The 19,426-nt window shown below is 46.6% G+C and overlaps 1 long non-coding RNA gene across 1 annotated transcript; it reads right to left on the bottom strand.

Annotated features, from left to right (window-relative positions):
• Positions 1-13,890: 13,890 nt before the first annotated feature.
• On the bottom strand, positions 13,891-19,405 carry LOC128626625 (uncharacterized). Its single transcript, XR_008390610.1, has 2 exons — positions 19,033-19,405; positions 13,891-17,423 (listed from the first exon to the last, which is right to left on the bottom strand). It is a non-coding gene; the product is annotated as an uncharacterized LOC128626625 (long non-coding RNA).
• Positions 19,406-19,426: the final 21 nt, after the last annotated feature.

The raw sequence follows: 19,426 nt of genomic DNA, 5'->3' as shown, positions 1-19,426 counted from the left end.
ACCACTCTTGTATATGCATCTGATGAAATTAACTGGAGAAGTCCTCCAATTAAGGGTAGCATCTGATAGGCATTGAGCTAAACTTTAATCTCAAGCTTTCTAAAAGGTCAAAGCTTCAGTTTACATGTGGCTTGGCTACTTCAAGATGCTAGGCTATTGTTGGGTTCACTGATTACCTGTAAAACCATTTTAAGGTAAGATTGCCCACTAAGATCAAGTGGTATCCACAACCTGTTGGCATCTTTTAACCTACTCACGGATCCAGTCATTACATTATTTGTGCAGGCCGAACAACTAATTGAATTTTTGGCAAATGTTTAGGTTTCACCAGCAAAATTTGACGAGAGGTTGAACTTTGAACATACATCTTTCTTCCCTAAATTTTAAACCCTTTCCCCTGCTTTTAGGGAACATAATTGCATAATTCAAACTCCTTCAATATTGTGACCTAGTTCCTCCTCTTGAAGTTATAAACAGCTCATGTAACTATGGTAACTATCCAGGGAAAACGGAATGTTTTTCTGGTCAGCAATATGCAAAGTATACCTTGTGTTTATTTTTTCTCTCTCTGGGATAACCAAAGTAGATAATACGGGTTTTCCTTCTTGGCTGTTGGAGAATTTTATTATAGTGAATTTTCTCTTCACTGCAGTCATCGTCATTCAGTCCCTTCATTAAACGTCTTAGGATCACACTTTACTTTTGTAGTCATTCTAAATGCCAAACAGTGCCATAACCACAGTAGGACTGACTGTTGCCAGTTGTAAATCTGTGTGGTCTCCCTCATACACTAAGTGTACGGGCTGACATTGCACAGATTTCTAATTTTCTATTTTGAGCACTTGGTGTTAACTTTGTTCTTTAGTCCTAGCCGGTGTTTCCTTAAAGCAAAAAAACTAAAATGGGATTTCATCTTGGAGGAATACTTAGACTGCAAAGAGGTATCTCCAGTTTGTAGTAATTTTTAAAAAGCTTCATTTTAGTTCTATCTTCTGTATTCCCCCCCTACAACTGGAGTATACTACTTACACAGTTAAATGCTTTAAAACTGAGCTCAATGAAAATGCAATGCAGTTTTTTTTTAATTACCTGTTGTACTAATGAATTACGTTCTAGGTTTTTTTCAGTACCATTTAAAATGCTCCACTGGACCTTCTAGAACAACTTATACTCTAAATTAATACAAAGCCCCAGATCTTTTTAAGGATTTATTTAGTTGCATTAGGTGCAATTTTCATATTTAAAGTATTTACAGATAAAATGATAACAATCCAGCAAGGGTAAGGGGGTCATAGATGAAATAATACTGGCCATATATTGATAAATGTTCAAGTTAGGTGAATAGTACATTAACATTCATTGTACTATTACCTCTACTTTTGTGTTTGAAAATTTTCATAATAAAAAGTTTTTTTAATTAAAAAGTTAAAAAAAGACTTCCAATTTAATTGACCTAACCCATGCAGTAGCTAAATTTTCTCAGGAGGCGTCTTCAGAAATCCTTCAGAACTATTCACTAGTTTTCAATCTGTTTGAAGTTGTTACTTTGCCCTCTTAGTATAAATAAGGGCTGTAGGACATAGTTTAGAGACTTAAGCATTTCCTATCGGGAACTTCTCAGAGTAACTGATTTAAAAATTAAAGGCAACCCCAGACATGTCTATTAATTTACAGATTTCAATTAGTTATATATTTTAGGGTTACTTTATGGTAGAAAACGTATTGAAGAGCAAATAAGACACCTTTATTTATTTTTTTTAAGATTTCATTTATTTATTTTTAGAAAGAGGAGAAGGGAGAAAGAAGGAGAGGAAGAGAAACAGCGATCAGTTGCCACACACCCCCACCTGGGGACCCTGCCCACAACCCAAGCACGTGCCCTGACTGGGAATCGAACCAGTGATCTTTCACTTTGCGGGACAACATCCAACTCCTGAGCCACACCACAGAGGGTTGCCTTTTTTGCTTTATTCATAGGATTAAATGTCCCCAATTAACTTCTATGTTGCAGAGAATGGGGAACTCTTAAATACTGCATGTAACAGAATAAGGGAACCCAACCTGAAAAGGGACAAACTTCCAGTTAAGTATTGGGTTGGCCAAAAAGTCCGTATGGTTTTCTCCATAAAATAAGAGACACATTTTTTATTTTCATCAATAACTATTAACCTGGATATTTTTAGTATGGTGGCTATCATCTGTGTGGTATTGATTGTTCTCAAGTAATGTCTCAATTCAATCGTATCAACTTCAACTAGATAAATTTTTATAGCTACTGCTTCTCCCCTTAAGTGGTTGGAACCAAAAGTTGTATTTGAAGAGGCAGTTGTTCTGTGGGCCCAGCAAAGAGACGTCTCAGAATAAGTAGCTTGGGCCCAGGTAGTGGTTTTGTTGGGAGGTTTTGGGAGAAAGATGCATAAAGGAAGGAGCTGGCGTGGTAGCTGGGGCTCCTTGACAAAGAGATGTCTAAGGGACCCATGTCCTAATGGAGAACAGGGTGAGCAAAAGGGTTGCAGACCTCAGGTCAGAGAATGAACCGGTCGAGGGTCCGGGCCCTGGCCCTGCTGTGAGGCGCCTGGCTGAAGAGTTACTGAAGAAAACACTGGTCCCTCAAAGGTTATAATGTGCTTCCTGGTGTAAGTGGTTAAGAAGTATGTGGCCTACTGTGGGCCTAATGCTTTCACTGTGGCCCGCCTGGGCTGGTCAGAATAGGTGGGGGCTGGCCAAGTTTCTAGTCGGCTCCATTCCGAAGGAGGGACAGGAATCGCTAACAGCCCCTCTCCAGGGGAAGTATTGGTACACAGCCAACAGTCTCATAAGGGTTGAGCAGTCTTAGTATGGAGAATACTAAGGGTTTCCTGGACAGTAAGTGAGTAAGGATGTTGGAGAAAAGCATCAGCCAAGGAAGAGAGTATAAGAAGAAATAGAGAGAGGTCATATCTATGGTTCCCAACAGGGACAAAAGAGTCTGCATGTGGGGATATAAGCAGGGCTGTAATGGCATCCGTAACAGGCCCCCAAGAAACAGAATGAGGAAAAGGAGAATGATCATTAAGTATAGGTACCCGAGCATATAGGGAAGGGCATGTATCTCGGTGTTGTGGGCTGTGTGGGCTTCCGCGTCCCTTGGCTGGGTTCTGATGAGTCGGAGCGTGGGGTCGGGAAGAGCCTGGCTGGAGTAGGGAGGCGGATCTGGAGTTGGGGCTTTAGGTGTGTCTGCAGGCAGGCCGGCGGCCCCCAGGAGAGACAGATGGAACAGAATGGCAGCCCAAGGAGTTACGCAGCTGCAGAAGTGGTCAGACCAACCCGGAAGGGGTCCTCCCAAGGGGGCTGGAGTGGCTTGGCTTGCCCAGGGAGGTCCTTGAGTGGAACCCAGTCCCCAGTGGTAGGTGCCGATTGCGAAGTAATTTAGTAGCTTGGGGTAGATCGGTGTCTGCGTATTGGCGGGGGAGTTGCCTGGTTAGTTTTAGTGTGGGAAGGCCGTTGGCTAGGTCTGGGGGCACGGCGGGTAGGAGGGAGATGGGAGTGCTGCACATGAGCGCCAGGGGGCTGACAGAGAAGAGCTCTGGGAGTGACTGCAAGTCTGAGGGAGCATATGGAAGGAGCTCCATGCAGCTCTGGTGGAGTTCCCGTGGAAGTTTGGTGAGTTGTTGTTTGAGGGTGGAGTGTGTCTTTTCAACCTTTCCGGAGGACTGGGTTGCCAGGCCCGGTGTAGCTCCTAAGGGATGTTTACGGACTGGGAGATGTGTTGGGTGATCTGAGAGGTGAAAGCTGGACCCTAGTCACTCTGGAGTGAGGTCGGAAGTCCAAACCACGGGAAATGGTGGAGAGGGCATTGGTAACCTCTGAAGCCTGTTCCGTAGTGGGAGGGAAGGCCTCTATCCACCCTGAGAAAGTGTTGATAAGAGTGAGTAGGTAGTTGTGTTTCTGATGTAGGGGCACGTGGGTGAAGTCCAGTTGCAGTCTTGTCTGGGTAAGTGTTCCCGCAGCTGGTGCGTGGATAGAGGAGGAGGCATGAGGTATACCTGGGGGCTGACCTGCTAGCAGGGGAGACAGTCTGTAGTAAAGCCTTTTAGTTTGTTTTCTAGCTCGTTAGAGTGTAGAAGAGGAGAGAGAAGTACTTAGAGAGGCTGAATCCCTATGTGAGGGAATTATGCAGATCTTGTAAGAAGAGGCCTGGAGCCAGCAGAGAATTTCCCTTCCTGTCATAAGCTGAGGTCCCTCCCTCCCAGGTGGCCCCAACTGAGCGTGTCTCGAGTGTGGCAAGGTGTTTGTTTGTCCCGATAGTGAAGGAAGGCAGAGAGCCTGTGTCGCTGGGAAGGCAAGAGGCCACTAGCTTAGCCTCCCTCTCTGCTCTGTTTCCTAAGGTCCCAATGGGTTGCGTGCAGTACAGTGAATAACAGCTGCCTGTCACTGAGTTCGAGGATGGGGCTGGTATGCCCGATGGAGGATCCTCAAGTGGTGAGTACGCCCCATTCTCTCCAGATGGCGGCACAAGAATGCAGACTATGTCTGATAGGCAGATTTGGAAGCAGTGTGTTGATTTTTAGACCCTTTCCAACTTGTAGGGCCCCTATACAGGTGTTAAGTTCAGTTTTCTGGGCCGAGGTGTTGGGTGCTAAGGGAGAGCTTTCACCTGCATGAGTGGTGGTAACTATTGTGTATTCTGCCCTCTTTTGTCCATTGAGGATGCAACTGCTGCTGTCTATGAACCAGCCGCGATCAGGCGATGATAGGGGAGTATCGAAGAGGTCAGTGCAAACTGTAGAACTGACCTGGTCTGTTCTAGAACCACAGTGCAGGAGTGCTCAAGAGGAGGCTGTTGGGGGTCTGGAAGAAACGTGGCTGGGTTCAGGACTGTGTAGGGCAGGAGTGTGGCCAGGGATTTGTTCAGGAGTAAGGTCTGGTATTGAGTAATGTGGCTGAAGGTGAGAACATACAGGCTCAATTGTTAGGGACGTCAACCCCCTAACGTGGGTGAGACTGGGACAGTCTGGGCACGTGCGGGTCCGCTAGCCTCGGTTTCGAGGAGAACCCTTGTGGCCAGGGCCAGGAGACAATGAGGCCAATCTCTGGCAGGATTGTCTAAGGTTTGGGGAAAATATACTATGGGCTTAAGGTCAGGTGATATGTTTGCTCAAGAACCCCTAGTGCAACCGCTCCCTCTCATATACATAGAGATGGAGAGGCCTTTCAAGGTCAGGTAGGGCGAGAGCAGGAGCAGAGAGGAGAGATTCCTAAAAGGCATTAAAAGCCTGGTGCAGAGGCGTCTTCCAATCTAAGGGCCCTTGTTCTGGACCCTGTAGTTGCCTCACAGAGAGGCCTTGCTATGAGGCTGTATTTTGGAATCCAGATACGGAAGTGTCCTGAGTTCCCTTTTTACATGAGGTGGTTACAAGGAGGTAATAAGTCTCTTATGCTGTGTTTTGACGGCATGCCATTCCAGGTGAGAGAAGGGAGCCTAAGCAGGTGACAGGGTGCTGACTGACTGGCGCTCTGGTGGGGGAGACTCGAGATAGCTTCTGTCTGCTCAGTGGATGTTAGCAAGGGACGTCTAGAGGTTAGGGCTGAATAGGAGTAAGTCACCTACATACTGAAGGAGAGGGCTGCCAGGGAGTAAGAGAGTGGACAGGTCCTGAGCTAGGGCTTGTCCAAAAAGATGGGGCCTGTCCCTGAACGCCTGTGGGAGTGAGGTCCACGTTAGCTGTTGGGAGTGCACATTCTGAGCAGTCCAAGTAAAGGCAAAGATGTCCTGAGACCCTCGTGAGAGAACGATAGTAAAGAAGGCGTCCTTGAGGTCTAGGATGGTGAATACTGTGTGTTGGAGGGAATAGTGCTGAGTAGGGTGTCTGGGTTGGGAACCACAGGACGTGGGGGACGACGGCCTCCTTGGTCATGTGTAGGTCCTGGACTAAACAATACAGGCTGCCTGCCTTCTTGACAGGTAGGACAGAGATGCTGTAGGGAGTGTGTGGGTCACAGCAGGCCAGAAGTGAGAAACTTGGTAATGAGGGGCTTAAAACCCAAGGGTCCTCTATCTTGAGTGGATACTGCAAAGGGTAAGGGGGACCTGTAGGATCCTTCACGTGGACAGTGGCGGGTTGTGTGCGATGCGCCTCTCCCGGGAGGCCAGTGTTCCAAACCTCAGGCAGTGTTTTGTCTGAGACCTCAGGGGGTGTGTATTAGAAGAGACGTTGAGATTGAGAGAGTTCCTGAAAGTCCAAGGAATGAGGCCAAGAGACATAAAATGATTTGGGTACCTAACTTAGTCATGTGACCCTATCCCAGGAAGTGGGTGGGACAGCTGGAAATTGAAATAAGTAAATGAAGAAAACCTGATCTCCCAGAGTGCAAAGGAGGCTAGGGGTTTGTAAGGTCACCCACAGCCTTCCCTTGACCCCTAAGATGGAGAGAGAAGAGGGAGAAAAAGGGCCTGAAAACTCAGAAAGAGCAGACAGAGTGAGTGGCTCTGGTATCAATTAAGAAAGCGATCAGCTTACCTGCAACGGAAAATTACCCAAAGCTCGGCCAGTTTAATGGTGCAAAGTAGAGCCTGGTCCAATGGTGGGCCATCAGTCCGAAGTCTGGAGGAGACCAAGTTCTGTGGGTACAGAGGGAGCCCTCTGAGGGTGCCTGCTGGTTCCAGAAGGGGAGCTCGGTCTCCCTCCTTGAGAGCACTCCCTCTTCCAGGGCCCCACCTCTGCAATATGGGCAAAGTCCTGGGATGCCGCTTTTTCTTGAGGCATTCCTCACTCCAGTGACCCTCTTGTTTGCAATGAAAGCACGTCAGGGCCCCGGTGCCAATGAGGACTGTTGTTGTTTTGGGGGCCTCAGGTAAGTCCCTCCGTAGACCTGAAGAGCCCCTCTGTTGCTGAGGTCATCATTTGGAAACCTGCTCCCAGGACCATTGTCAGTCCCACTGCCTCTTCTCCTCCCACCTACACTCATCACTACCATTAAACTCCTTGAAGTCTAGGTCAACAAGTTCTGATTGTGGGGTCCGAGGGCCCTTTTCTAGCTTTTGGAGTTTTAGCTGAACATCAGAGGTTGACTGGGTAATGAAGTGCATTGCAAGGATAGATTACCTTCCCTAGAGTCAGAATTGAAATTGATATAGAGGCAAAGAGCCTCTGAGTCTGGAGAGGAAAAAAGCAAGGTTCTCATCTGCACCCTGAGTGACGTCCTTTACTTTATCATAGTTGATGGGCCTAGTTGTGGCCTGCTTCTTGTTCCCCCAAAGGCAGGAGACCATGTGGTTCTAGCACTGGTGGTCAAAGAAGCCTGCCTGATAGTCCAGTGGGGATCTTGGTTAGGGATGGCTGGGGGCCAGGAACTTAAGTATTAGGTTGTCTCCACTTCAGATCATCCCTATATTCCCTTGCCTTGGCCCAAATGTGGCCTCACTCATCTGCATTAGTGCATGATCGTGGAAAAAATGATGTGACTATCTCACCATAAGAGGTCATAGGAGAGGGTGATAGTCAAATTCCTTTGCAAATTTAGCTGCGTTACCAGAAAAACTGCCAAGTGTGGCTTCAATTTAGGAGAGATCTGATCTAGAGAAAGGAATGTGGACTCAAATACTGCCCTCAGGTCCAGCAACCTCACTAAGGGGAAAATGAGTAGCTGGGTTAGAGGGGCCCTGAAAGCCACAGCTGGAATGAGCATCACTTCGGGAGGGAGAGGATTTGGGGGTGGAGAGGCAGGGGCAAGAAACGAAGAGTGTGTTTGAGGTTGATTGGAGGAAGGGGTAGAGGGACAATAGGAAGAGGGGGTGCTAAGGCTCAGACAGGATGTTGCTCATCATTCATCATCCTGTCTTGGAAAGAGGGAGGAGCTAAGGAGGTAGGAGTGAGGAAGAGCATTTCACAGGACAAAGATCAGGATGGCGATAGTACAAAAAGCACCTGAACATAAGGGACTTCAGACTATATTTCAAGACACTGACAAGAGGTTAAGTTGGAGAGCAGTATTATTGTTAAAAGATCCATTTGTGGACCAGATATCCTGGTCACCCAGCTTGTACCGAAGTCAGACTGTATTGCAATAGAAAATCAGGTGCTTAGGCTTGGGTTGGTAAGTCCCAAAGCCTGCAAGTTCTTGAGGAGATATCCCAATTAGGGAGTCCTTATGGGGTTGGTTGTGTACTGCCTGTGACAACTAAGGGGGAAAAAGGGAAGTGGTGAGAACCCTGTCCTGTGGAGTCCTCCCAGTTGAGGATGAAACGAGCTGGCCCAAACACTATCTGGGGATAAAGGGGCTGTAGATGCTCTCTAGTGAGAATGCCCCAAACCATTCTTCAAAATGGCTTTTATTGAGATTGGTATGTGTAGGGGAATATAGCACATGTGCATAGCTTATCGATCAATGTCAAAAGGTTATAGCTATAGAAACAGTATTATAGACAACAACTGAAGGGACACAGAGATCTGTCTCAGGTCTGTTAGACACGCTGATACCAGATGGTTGTTAGGGCATGGTTCATGAGCTCAGGAGTTCACTCCCTATGCTTTGAACTTAAACATCTGGTTCATACCAACAGGGCTGTACAAAGCAAGGCAAGCCTCAAAGGGTACAATGCATTCTTTAGGCCTGATTTCCCACGGGAAACCTCGGTGCTCTCATCAGGTCATGCCTGCCTCCTGCATTCCTGGTTTTCCAGTCAAGTCTTACAGACCTCTTTCAAGGTCTTGCTTACGTGGGGCTACAGTCTCTGATACCACATAAAGTGGATCCAACATCTTCCCCTTTTTTTGTTATGGCGGACACAGTGGTATGTCTGATAAAGCCTGCTACTTGCTTCTTTGGTATACGATCTCTGGAAAACAGTTTGTATATGTGTGGGGAAGCTCCATCCAGCAGAACTCTCCTAGCTTCCGTGGATAAGAATAAATCTACCAAGACATGATCTACTTGGGAAGAAAGGGCTGACCAATCTCTCAGAGGAAAAGGGTCTCGAGGCTCTCTGCCAATGGGCTTTTATTGAGTTTAGCTTGCATATGGTTGCATATCAAAGAAAGGAGGTGTGGTTTACAGATAACATTTCTGGGATCACAAGGGTCCTTTTGAGTCAGGGCCTGATAGACAGGGTGACGCCAACCGGCCATAAAACCTGGGGAAACAAACTTATTTTGTGCTTAGACCCTTAACATTGAATTGAGGGCATTGTTAACAAAGCAGGTTTCACAAGATTTAATGCATTCTTTCTCAGGTCTGATTGCTCCCAGAAACTGCCACCCCAGAACAGGGCCGCACCCACTTTCGGCATTGTTTCAGGCCTGAATCAGGCAGGAGAATCAAGGCAGCCAAGAGATTAGGAGACTTTTTACAGATTGATGAGGACTCAGGATATCATAAAGCTGAGAGGTGATGGTCTTTTTTTCCTCCTCCATAATTCCCTAAGTCTTTCCCAGATGGCCCCTTCACGACTGTACCTGTCTTAGGTTGTTCCTTCCATGAGGAATTCTACCCATCATTGACTATCTGGCCATTCTCCAGGGGCCAAGCAGGGTGAAGGGGACAGAGACTGTGCCCCTGCCAGGAGGATAAGTTTTATCTCCTTAGTGGCTTATGATCCCAAAGTGCCCTAGCCGTGGGGCCTTTTTGTCCGTTGGCAAGCTTACAGCTCCTGAAACCAGGCAGGGAGGTTCCCAACATATATATATATCTCAAGGCACAAAAGACTACAATGATCAGGAGGCATCTAGTAGCCCCCATGACCCAGACATACAAATTAAGTCCTTCAAACAAAGTTTTTGGATTGAGCTATTGTAACTTGTCATGCAGGAGCATGACAGACCTTCTGTTTAGTAAATTGTTTAATGTCCTTGAGTTGTTGATGTAGCTCAAGCTGGAGTTGATTGATTTGTCCCCTGAGATTAGTGAAAAAGGCCCCTCTCAATCAATGTTGGACTTCTTCCCATGAGTGCTGACTGGAGTTCCAGTTCAGGGGGGTAACACAGCTTAGAGAGGCCTGGGTCACAAGTCAGTTGTTGAGAGTGAAAAGAACATCCTGTTGTTTTTCCAGCCATATTACTGCAAACTCTATGGCTGAGAGCCCGGCGAGAATCCCCTGGTCAATACCTGTTTGTTGGATCATTTCTTGAGTTGTATTGGCAAGGAGAACATCAACAGCATGAGCGATTTGGACGGACTCAGCTAGAGCGCTAGTAGTGACTGCAACAGAGGCAGCTATGATAGCAGAAACAATACAGACTAAGAGTTCCTAGGAAGCACCACACCCCCACTTGGAAGAGAGGATGGTTGAGGGAGGTTAGGCCTTCTGGATCTTCCCATTCATGAGTAACATTAACTGGTAGCCAAACGTCTGTTTGTCTGCAAACTACAAAAACCATAGTGAGATTGAGTTGAGTAACATTAGTGTGGGTAAGACAGCTACAATAGATAGAGCCAGAAGAAGTATAGACTATATATCATAGAATCATTATCATAGGTCAGATGAGGTATCCCCAGGACAGCTAGAAAAAGGGTGAGAAGTATACATGGTAACCCAGTAATTGCTAACATTCACTAAAATATACTAGTCCTTTCTGGACCTTGCCTCTTCTGTATATTGAAGACATCCCAAAAAGCATTCTTTGAAAGGGAGTCCCGTTTTCCAAGTGTTAGCATGCCAAGGGGTAGTGTGATTTGAAGAAGTGACTCTTATAATGGGGGCCCCAGTTCCCCCACCATACTACCCCATACTACTGTGAATAGCATTAGGTTTGGCAGGGACGATGGCAAAACCCACACTAGCAAGCACTTTCCACTTGGCACCCCAGTTTTCCTCTGTTAATGGGGTGTTAGGAGTATCAATGAGTGAGGCCAGTTAACCTCTAAACACTGACCAAGTAACAGACTCAGTTGGTTTTTGCCTTAATTTCACAAAGGGGTACGTCTGGGGGGTTGTCGTCATCTCTATCTTTCTCTTTTAAAGCCTACAGCTCCTATTAAGGAAACATGTTTGAGACTCCTTACTGTCAATGGCATGTGCATGCCATTTGAAAGTTATAGTGTGTCAGATAAAGTAGAAAAACAAGCTGGTAAATGTTCTAACATATAGACAGTATTTTCAAGGACGGATGGCCAATGTCGTTTTCCTTCTAAAGGTCCGTCTGGTGGAAGCCAAACACCTGCTGTGCACTTGGTATCATTGTTAGATAAAGGAGGCTCTGAATTCCACCGAGAATGGAGCTTAAATACAGGTGGATCAAGGAAATGACCCCAGCAAATGTGCTGAGTTCCAACAGTGAGGCCCAAGCATCCAAAACAAACTAACAGGACAAGTATCAACATGGTTCTGATGGAATTAGAGGATACCACTGACAAATAGGCTACAAATAGATTTTCAGGAGTGCCCTGTGCCCCTACACCCTTCATGACCTCTTCAGCCCTGCTGTTGAGGGTCTTTAAGTCTCCCCAAGTTATCCCCTTAGGTTTGGGTGGTGGATCGGTCCCATGGCCTGCTTCCCGATTCTGGCGATGGGTCCGGATCTGATGTCAGCACTCGGTCACGGCCACTGGGGACAGCTGGTTGGTCAGGTCCTGGAGATGCTGGATCCTCTCAGTCTGAGTTATCCACAAGTGATCATGGAGTTGGTCTCCCACGGTAAGGTTTCACTTTTTTGGCAGGTAGCCACACAGGACCTGTAGGGGCTGAAACACAAGCACATCCTCCTCCCTACGTGAACAATTCAACTGGCCCCTCCCATTTCCCTTCTCCCAAGGGGTTTCTGTACAACACTAAGGAATGAGGCCCTTTATTATCTACTTTTTGTCAACTGAAATGTTTCTCCATCAGTGTGTTAAGAGAATTATCACAATGAAGAAGAAAATTCTAAGTATACATGCCTAACTACCAAATTTCTAGGAGAGGTTTCCTGGCTCCCCCTTTTGTTAAAAAGAGTTTTAAATGTATGATGGGTGCATTCAACAATTGCTTGGCCTGTGGAATTATGAGGGATGCCTGTTTTGTGTTGAATTCCCCATCTTTGTAGGAAATCCTGAGTAGACCAGGCTGTATACCCTGGTCCATTATTAGCTTTAATTTATTGTGGATGGCCTAGATGGCTAAAAGCCTCAAGCCTGGATATTCTTAGCCAATTCACCTGTAAGGGCGGAAGTATATAATACTCTGGAGAAATTATCAATAGAGACATGAATCAATTTAAACTAAATCAAAAGGGAGGTTATGGGTGACATCAGTCTGCCAGATTATTTGTGGCTCTAAACCTCTGGGCTTAATTCCAATAGAGGGTGATGCCTTACCTAAGGCCTGACAATCAGGACATTCTTTAATAATTTGTTTGGCCCGAGAATGTGGGAGTTTGAACTCTTTGCAAAGTATGTGACTATTTTGATGAAAAAATTGATGGGAGGTAACAGCCTTTTGAAAGGTACCTACTATGCTTACTAGAGTGTCAGCTCAGCATTGCTGTCAGACATGGGACCAGGGAGACCTGTACAGGAACACATATGAGTAACAGTGTATGTTTCCTTCTATGTATCAAAGTTTGCAAGGTTAAAAACAGACTGAGTAGAGGAGGGTCAATGGATCCCTTAAGGAGAATCTGCAGAGTATACACAGTATAACTAGTTACAAACTAGATTCAAGGGCTTGTGAGGCCACTGTTGGAGAGCCATAATGGCTCCTGAGAGCTCAGCTGGTTGAGTAGAAGAAATGTTTCCATTCCTCCTTTTCCTGCCAGGTGATGGCCGCTTTCCCCATTTTTCCTGAGTTCTCCATGAAAACAATCCTTGCTCTGGGGACAGGGGTATTACTAATTTTTTTCTTTCAAACGAATATTAAGAATGACGATGTTTTGTAATAATTTGTCCAAGGGCAGGCTAACTTCTATTTTGCCCACAAAATCTGTAATAGCACATTGACATTCTAGAGACTGACTGGACAGCTGTTACAGATTTGGGTAAGCGAGACATGAATGGTAGCTGGATCATGACCAGAAAGTTATTACGTTCTCTCATGTCCTTTAATAAGATGGCACAGAGCTGTACTATAAGTGGTAATAGTATGTTGAGGCTGATGACAGAGAAACAGCCATTCTATCCTGCCTAACTGAGGTAAGAGTTGACCACTTAATCCTGAGTTGGAAAGCAGAATAGCCTGAAGGAAAATTGGTGGTCAACTTTTGTGAGCTGGCTTTTATTGATATGTTGATTGACAAGGTCTAGTTCTTGGAAAGCCTGGGGGATAAAGTTCTATGGGAATTTAGATAGGAGTCACCTTCTAAGGAACTGAATAAATGAGTAAGCTGATGGGTGGTAATTCCTAGGCTAGGTGGAATCCAGTTAATAACACCCAATGGTTGTTGGAGGTTAGTAAGGGTTGGGTGTTCCAGTGGATTGATTTGGAACATTTGAGGCTGAATTGTCCAGTGAGAAAGAGTATGCCCCAGGTATATTTCCAAGGTTCCGATTGTTGGACCTTCTCAGGGACAATAATTAAGCGTGCATGAGATACGGCTTCTTTTAGGTAAACATAGATCTTGGCCAGTATCTAATTGCTGCTTGGCAGCAATTAGAATATTGCCCATATAATGGTATATTATGGAATTAGAGAACCTTTCTCAAACAGACCATATAAGGTTTGGTGGACGAAATGTTGGCAGATAGTTGAGCTATTTAACGTGCCTTGAGGCAGAACTTTCCAGTGGAACCTCTGCAGTGGTTGAGAGTTGTTAGGAACCAGGACAGAGAAAGCAAATCACTTTCTTTTTCGGCCAAAGGAATTATAGAAAAGCAATCTTTTAAGTCAATGACTAGAAGTGGCCAGTACTTAGGTAGGCAGGCTGGATTTGGAACTCCAGGTTGGAGAATGCCCAATCGTTGAAATGTTACAGGAAAATGAATCAACCAGACACTAAGGGATTCTGGAGTACGAGGTTTATTAACGTGCACAAGCTCATAGGAGTCAGTCTCCAAATTCTGAGCCCCGAACAAAGGATTCTTGGGGTTTATATAGCCTACAGGGTCTTCCTGTCTATGTAGCAAAGCGAGATACAGAAGCGGAATGCGGAAATTAGTTCTAACTGCGGGGGTGCTAGTCCCAGTCCTTGTTAATATCCTGCTGTTTGCTTTCCCAAACGGCCCTATCGCTCTTCCTAGGGTGCTTGGGGTTTGGGTAAACAAAGGTTCTTCAAAGCTTCCCATATCATGAAATACCTCATTAATTTTCCTAAGATCATGTATAAGCTTCCATTTTCCTGATTTTTTAGGAACTACAAAAATCAGAGTATTCCACGGACTGCTAGATGGCTCAGTATGTCCTGTTCCTAACTGTTGTTCTAATTCATGGGTTTTTTTCCTAGCCTCTCCCCTTTTAGTGGCCACTGATTGACTCACATAGGCGTATCTGAAAGCCATGTGAGGGGGTAGTGGAGGTATCTGAACAGTGGCCACTAGGAAAAACACAAGGGTGATTTTCATTCCACACTGAGCAAGAAGGTCTCATCTCCAAACATTAAGTGGGGCTGGAAGAACACAGGGCTGAATTCTCCCTACCTGTCCATCAGGCCATAGCATCTGAGTGATCAGTCGTTCTACCTGGTTCAGAAACGCCTCATACGCCAGTTATGGATATGTCAGCCTCTGCCAGGGGCCCATCTGGAGGCCAATATTAGCTAGAAACTACAGAGACATCTACTCCCATATTTAGCAGGCCATGGAAGGTTTTGTCTTTGATTGTTACTTCTAAAAGAGCTCTATTTAACAGAGGCAGTCCGAAAAACAGACTGGTTATTAGTGCTACCAAAACCTCCTTCCCCTCTCTTAATATTTTGAGTACCTGGCCCTGTATAGGGAAGAAGCTGGGCTATGCGAGTTTGGGCAGGAATGACATAATATCCAAAGGCTCTGATCATCATTTTGATTTCTCCCCAATCATCAGAATCAACTACCCTGAGCTGGACTAAAATCCCTTTAGCAGAAATGCTAGATCTTCCTGAAATCCACCCAACAGTGCCCTCAGGCAATACCCTGTAGGAGCTATGAGGATTTATCCTGTTCTCTTAGATGAGTTCCTAGGTAGTAACCAAGTCCAATTCTGCTCTTCCCCTGTGGTAGCATGGAGATCAGTGACTCGGCATGTTCCATGGGTTCAAAACAATTGCCTGGAACACTCCTGTGGGAGCCTGGGGCACCAGAGTCTGTGTGCCCCTTCCCCTTTCCAAATTGAGGTGGAAGTAGTTTGCCATCTTTATCATATTTGGATCTGCATTGATTGGCCCAATGTTTGCCCTTGCCACCTCGTGGGCAGTTATTACTAGGCACGTGTTTCGGGTTATTCTGTTCATTTCTGCACTCCCGACGGGTGTGTCCAGGTCTGCCACAATTAAAGCATTTAACTTGCCTCTTTATTTCTGCTGCTAGCAATGTGGCTCGATGGTGTTCTGTGCCAACATTTTGGCAAGCCTTGATAAACTGACTAATATCAGTGGCGGTTAGTCTGAGAGTCTTGAGCATAGCCTTGCAATCACTATTTGCATTTTCATAGGCCAATAGTAATAAAAGGGTCTTGGCTACTACCTCATTCTCAACCTTTCTATTGCTCCCATTAATCTGTCAGCAAAATCTATATAAGCCCGTGTGGCTCCTTGCTGAATATTAATGATGGAGCCTGCAGGTGGGGCTCCAGTTTCCGGAACCATCTTCAGGGCAAGGAGAGCAGCCTGGGAGCACTGGGAGAAAGCTTGAGGGTTCATTTTCGCCTGCTCTTCAGCAGATTCATATCGGTCAGTTCCAAGAAGCATGTTAAGCTGGACTGGGTTTCCAATTTCGTTATTCTCAGCTGCTTGGAGGTGGCAGCGAAAAGTATATTCTGAATGCCACGCAGCAAACCGGTCAGGCTCAAGGACAGTCCTAGTTAAGGCAATCCAATCACAAGGGGCCATCCGATACGCTGCAGCAATGGCTGACATGAGTTTCATGGTGTAGGGCAACTGAAGCCCATTGTCCTTAATACTCTCTTTTAAGTCTTTGTATATTTTAAAAGGCAAAGGTTCATATACTGGTTGCCCATACTGTTCAGTGACATCAAAGAAAGCTAACAGAAATTCCAAGTCTCTGGCTTTCACAGCCCCTTGGAAACATTGCTGCATGAAGGTAGTATTCTGGGTAAGGGCCGGAGGTGGGTCTAATAGAGGACGGGGAGGAGGTAGATCCTCCAGCAAGCTGTCCCATAGTGGGGCTGCAGGACAGCTGGAAAGGAAGCCATCCTCCTCCTTTGGCGGCACAGGCGGCGTAGGACACCACACCCGCTGATGTCCTACAGGTCCCTTCTTTTGTGACTGAGCTTTCCTGATTATGAGGGTTTCTGGTATAAACAGGGGTGAGAGCAGTTCTCACTAGGCTCCAGGTTAATAAATCCTGATGTCCTATAAGGGTCCTGTTCTCCTAATGCCATTTCAGTTTCTGCCCTACTTCTTCCCATACTTCTAGATCTAAAGAGCCTGTATCTGGGAACCATGGACACTAGCTCTTTATTGTCTATAATAAGTGAATTAAGTTCTGTTTTTCAACCTGACATCCTACAGTCTTACAATGCTGCTGAAGCAGTTGAAAACATCTCTTCTGCTCCTTAGAAAGTACCGAGCCCGTTTTGGCAGCTGGGGTATTCTTACTTTTCAGTTTTGTCTTCCCTTGCTCTCGTTCCACCTACCCAGTTCTATAAGCTTCTTCTGGCTAATTGCTGGAAAAGGAGGTAAGTATAGTGGGTTGAAGTGTGCTCCTTGTGAGGAGGGCCCAAGGGTGTCACCCCTCGGTCGTCCCTGCCTCTCTTACATGTCTCAGTCTCTCTCCCCGTCGTCTACAACAGCTGGGAGAGTTCGGAGTGCTGAGTGACCGAGCCTTACATCGCACATCCCCGGACAAGCCAAAAGTTATATGACAGTGATTGGAAATAACTATGAGACCCCTACATGTGTTGGGAACTGACCCGACACCTCTGCTAGGCCCATACTCACACAGGGACACCCAGAAACTCAGGCCAGAGGGAGGAAATGCCTCTTATCTTCAGAGTCCAGCCGGGCCTAGATCACTCATTCGAGTTCGGACTATTCGTAAATTAGCTCATGGTGACTTCCTAGTATACCTGGAAGTGGAAGGAGAAGGAAGACTGAAACCAAAAGGCCGCCAAGAGGTGGCTCTGAAAGAAATTCCCCTTTCCCTCATTGAAGACACACCAGTGGCCTAACCAAAAGCGCTGACACCACTGTCCCTTACTGTGGGATGAAGGCGCTGAATACCGTCTGTCTTTGCGTGCCTTCTGCAATGATGGCTCTTAGCCTCTCAGCTGATGCAGGCCCTGAATCAAGGGTCTCTGTTCAAGTGACAGATGAGGTCAACCCCGTCCCTCGGAGTCCTCCCGGTTGTGGATGAAATTAGTTGGCCCGGATACAATCTGTCTGGAGAGAGAGAGAAAAACAAGTTAGTTATGGCTGACAGGGCCAAGGAAAGGACAGCTAGCTCTGGTAAAAAGGGCCCGACAGGGGCTATTGTCCTTTCAGTTAGTCTTGGGTTGAAATTTAATATTTCCTCTAAATCACAGGTGGCAAACACAAGGCCCGAGGGCCAAATCTGACGCTCTACCTTGATTCTACCCAGCGGCAGCCCCGAGGTCCTTTCCTCTAGTTAAGGAGTAGTTACATTTCTATAGTCCTAACATTATATTTGGGCCTTTGAAGGCAACTGTGAGGCTGGTGTGCCCCCTGGTGAGAATGAGTTTGACACCCCTGCTCTAGATCAAGGTTTAGATTTCACAGGTCAAATGGTGACTTACTATTAATAGCTGTTTCAACAGTGCTCTGAATAGGTCACCACACAGGCATACCACCACTGCAAACACCCAAATTTATCACCTATTCGTGTTTTCTTTTCAGTAACTCAAGGGTACTATTCACATTAGGAGTTGTTTACATAGATATTTGTTGGGGACTCCCCAGTGTGGTTTTGGAGATTATAGCCCCAAGAGAGCAAGGAAAACCAGGTCATAACACAGGCAGGCATGACTCCATTCTAACACCGAGGGTCCGTGGGAATCAGGCCTGAAATGTACATTTTTGTCCTCTGAAGCTGGCTCTGCTCAGTGACAAAACCCTGTTGGTATAACCCAGATGCTTGAGTTCAAGGCATAAGGAGTGAAACTCCCACTTCGTGATATTCGCCTTTACAGCTGTCTGGCGCCTGCATGTCTCACAGACCCCAACCTGAAAAGATTTCTGTGTTTCTTTAATTGTTATCTATACATAGTGTTAGTTCTTTTTTATGACTATAGCCTGCTGGACACTGACTGATGTCCTGTGCATGTGCGCCGTATCCCTCTGCACTTCCCCAACCTAATAAAAAGCGTTTAGACGGGCTCGGGCATTCTCCACTAGAGGGAATCGCCACCCCTGTTCGCGCCAGTGCAATAGGAATGCGGAGGGAAGGACTCTTTGTTTCCATCTACAGCGCCCCCTCCCCCCACCGCCCCTCCCCTGGGGAACTTTGCTGGCCGAGGTTCCCCTCAGATATTCCATTAAAACTATCTATGTATTCGTTCTATTTCTATCCAATTCTTCCACAAACACAAATTATTGTACATACTTGGAGACCATCTACACAGAAATTAGATGAGACAGTCGATCACGTAGTTAAGGTCCTGGGTTTGATTCCCGATTACATTTGACTACAGTCTGCACCCCCTGTGTTTCCTCTCGTTTTTGGTCTCAGGGTAAAAAGATATGAAAAGGTGGCGATGTGCCCCCTCACGCCGCAGGTAAGCCCCCGCCGACATTCAGTGCCTAAACGTTCTGACCCACGGGGGAAAAAAGTTCTTAAAGGTTGCCTGCCGGTGAAACACGTTCCCGGAGTAAACGCAGCCTGAAAGAAACCGGATTCCAAAAGAGGAGGGAGAACGAAACCTGCAAGGCACTTTGGCGCAGGGAGACGGAAGCACGCTGAAGCCAGGATGGAGATTTAAAAAGGCTGGCAAACTGAAAGAAAATGCAGGGGGCACGCGGGAGTACTACCTACCTCCGGGGTCAGGCCCCCGCTGCCTGGCGAGACGGAAGCCCTAGGGAGGAGAGACCGAACCGAAGAGCAACGCCAAGACGGAGAGAGGGCGAGGCGGCTGCCTGGCGGGAACACCGCCGCGGCGCAGCCGGGAGCCGCGCGCTGCATCCTGGGTCGCGTAGTCCCTTTAGGCGTCACTCACTGCAGGTTGCAGCGAAAAGCGGCCGCCCGCTGCTCCTTTTAAGGCTTGCGAAGGGCCGCGCTAGATCCACCGATGGGGAAGAAATCGGTAACAGTACGTCGAGGGAACCGGGCCAAGTTTCCCGATCCCTGTGGGGGAAAGATGGAAGGAAAAAGTCAGCCAGCCTTCCTCGCAAATTCTATTCCGACACTGGGCAGAGGTGGGGCTGACAGT

Source organism: Artibeus jamaicensis, unplaced genomic scaffold, assembly GCF_021234435.1.
Source record: "Artibeus jamaicensis isolate MK-2021 breed Jamaican fruit bat unplaced genomic scaffold, CSHL_Jam_final scaffold_833, whole genome shotgun sequence".
In the NCBI taxonomy this organism is placed as follows: Eukaryota; Metazoa; Chordata; class Mammalia; order Chiroptera; family Phyllostomidae; genus Artibeus; species Artibeus jamaicensis.
The sequence above is the reverse complement of the archived record's forward strand: the minus strand, read 5'-3'. Positions and strand labels throughout refer to the sequence as shown.